We start from the raw sequence: 2,796 nt of genomic DNA, 5'->3' as shown, positions 1-2,796 counted from the left end.
CTGACCTTTCCTCATTTCTCCACATAGCCTCTGATCTCTGATCCCACCTGCCACCCAGGACTTGAAGCAAGCACGAGGCGGGGATGGGGCCACACCTCACTCTCTCCCGCTGGGGCAACCTGGGAGTGGGCTGTACTCAGATCGGCCCTGCTCCCCCGCAGACTCCCTGGAAAGAAGGGTCAATCCTGAACCAGGAAGTACTGTTTCAAATACTCTCAGACACAGAGGAAGAAACGGGGAGAGTCGGGGGACAGGTGCCAACTGTGAACAACGGCCTGAGCAGGCAGGCCACTGTTCCCTGGAGAAGGCTGGGGAGGAATCCCACTGCCATGGTCAAGTAGGTGCTGGGTCTTAAGCAGAGGATGATGACCGGCTGTCTCCTTCTCCCACCACAGTCAGAATGAGAGGAAACAGGCTTCAACTGTGGCAGGAAGGATTTAGGTTAGACGTATGGGAGAACTTCCTGTGACCGAGTGTCTATGCAGTGGATCCCAGCTGTTAATCCAGGTTGAACTCTCCCCTGAACTGATGAGAATTGCACATTGATGCTTGCTAATGAGTAACCTGCCTTGCCTGTGATTAGCAAAGAAACCCCAGGCCAGAGAATTCTCCTCGTGTCTAGACTTTCCCCAGGGAAGAAGTCCAGAGAGACCTGGAGGCACCAGGAGCTAGGCTCCCTGGGAGACCCAAGGAGTTTTCTGGACAATGTTTAGACCACTGTGAGCCAAGCTCACTTTGTTTCTCCTTTCCCCACCCCTCTGGGTGCCACTCTCAGAAAATCAAGCCCAGTGGAGCTGTCCAGCCACACAAACTGCAGCAAAGGGGCAGGCTGGATTTAAGATCTGGGAGCTCATAGAGAATTTCCCAAGTGACAATGTAGTTAGGGTGTTTAGCACCAGGGGTTTCAGCAACAGCCTCCACCAACTCTGTATGTTTAGAAATAGACAGGCATCAATCAGGCGCAGTGGCTCACGCCTGTAATCCCAGCACTTTGGGAGGCCGAGGCAGATGGATCACCTGAAGTCACGACTTCAAGACCAGCCTGGCCAACATGGCGAAACCTCATCTCTACGAAAAACACAAAAATTAGCTGGGCGTGGTGGCAGGTGCCTGTAATCCCAGCTACTCGGGAGGCTGAGGCAGGACAATCGCTTGAACCCGGAAGGCAGAGGTTGCAGTGAGCCGAGATCAAGCCATTGCACTCTAACCTGGGTGACAAGAGCGAAACTCTGTCTCAATAACAATAAAAATAAAAATAAAAAAATAAATAGGCATCAACCAGGCATGGTGGCTCATACCTGTAATCCCAGCACTTTGGGAGGCCGAGGTGGGCAAATCATTGAGCCCAGGAGTTTGAAGACCAGCCTAGCCAACATGACAAAACCCTATGTCTACTAAAAATAATAGTTAAAAAAACTTAGCTGGGTATGGTGGTGGGCGCCTATAATCCCAGCTACTTGGGAGGCTGAGGCAGGAGAATCCCTTGAACCACTGAGGCGGAGGTTTCAGCGAGCCGAGATCGTGTCATTTCATTCTAGCCTGGGCAACAGAGCAAGACTCTGTCTCAAAAAGAAAAAAAAAGAAATAGGCATCCACACTTGGGCCCACTTGCCCCAGTCTCATGAGTCCTGCTTGGGCAGCGTGAACACTGCTATTGTTGGAGCCATTGTGGCTGCTGAGATCCCTGTGCTTCCCAGTGCTTCTCCTGCTTCCCCTCCTCTCCTCCTGTGGCTTAACCCCCACCCCCTTACTATAGTCTTTCTCCAGGTGAGGAGGAAACTGGGGAGACCTGGGACAAGTCTATCAAAACCATCACCAAGAGAAGAGAAGGCATGCAAAAGGTGCATTCTATCTGGGGCATGGCCCTATAGGCCCCATGGTTAGTGTTCCCAGGACCCCTGTGTGTGTGTGATGCGCATGTGCAGAGTTTGGGTCCATCAGCCACTCAGTTGTGGATGAGGTCTACCATGTGCCTAGCACTGGGCTCAGGTTAGTAAGGCCACAGAGGAACATAAAATTCAGCCCTTGTTGCTCACAGCAGCTGGAAATTAGATAGAAGCACATGAAAAGGAGTGTGATGACCTGTGGAACCAGGCTTCAGAGAGCAACTGGGGCCCCGAGGGTCACAGGAGGCTTTGTAGGGGAGGAGGGATGACACTGGGCCTGGAAAAAGAACAGAATTTAGATAAAGAGAAGGGGGTGGGGGCACGGGCGCGGTGGCTCACACCTGTAATCCTAGCACTTTGGGAGGCCAAGGCGGGCCGATTGCCTGAGCTCAGGAGACCAGCCTGGGCAACATGGTGAAACCCCGTCTTTACTAAAACTACAAAAATTAGCCAGGCGTGGTGGCGGGCGCCTGTAATCCCAGCTACTTGGGAGGCTGAGGCATGAGAATTGCTTGAACCTGGGAGGCAGAGGTTACAGTGAGCCAAGATTGTGCCATTGCACTCCAGCCTGGGTGAGAAAGCGAGACTCCATCTCAAAAAAAAAAAAAAAAAGGACAAGAGAGGGCATTCCTGGTGGGGGAATGAAGAGAGGCAAAGGATCTGGGTGCAAATGAACCAAGTATGGCTGGGGCAGAGACTTCACCTATGGAGGGTGGACATGAAGTTACATAGCTATGGCATGGAAACCCACCAGGCAGATGAATTTGGATTTGATTGATAGGTACTAGGGAGCCTGTGGGTTCTTGAGCAGAGGAGAGTGCCCTCTGCATGCTTTCTAGCAGTGGTATGCAGGGTAGTCTGGAGCAGGGAGGTACAGAAAGAAGGCCAGAGGCAGCTAGGAACATTTCTA

This window comes from Pan troglodytes, chromosome 16, assembly GCF_028858775.2.
Source record: "Pan troglodytes isolate AG18354 chromosome 16, NHGRI_mPanTro3-v2.0_pri, whole genome shotgun sequence".
Classification (NCBI taxonomy): Eukaryota; Metazoa; Chordata; class Mammalia; order Primates; family Hominidae; genus Pan; species Pan troglodytes.
Note: the sequence above shows the minus strand (reverse complement) of the source record.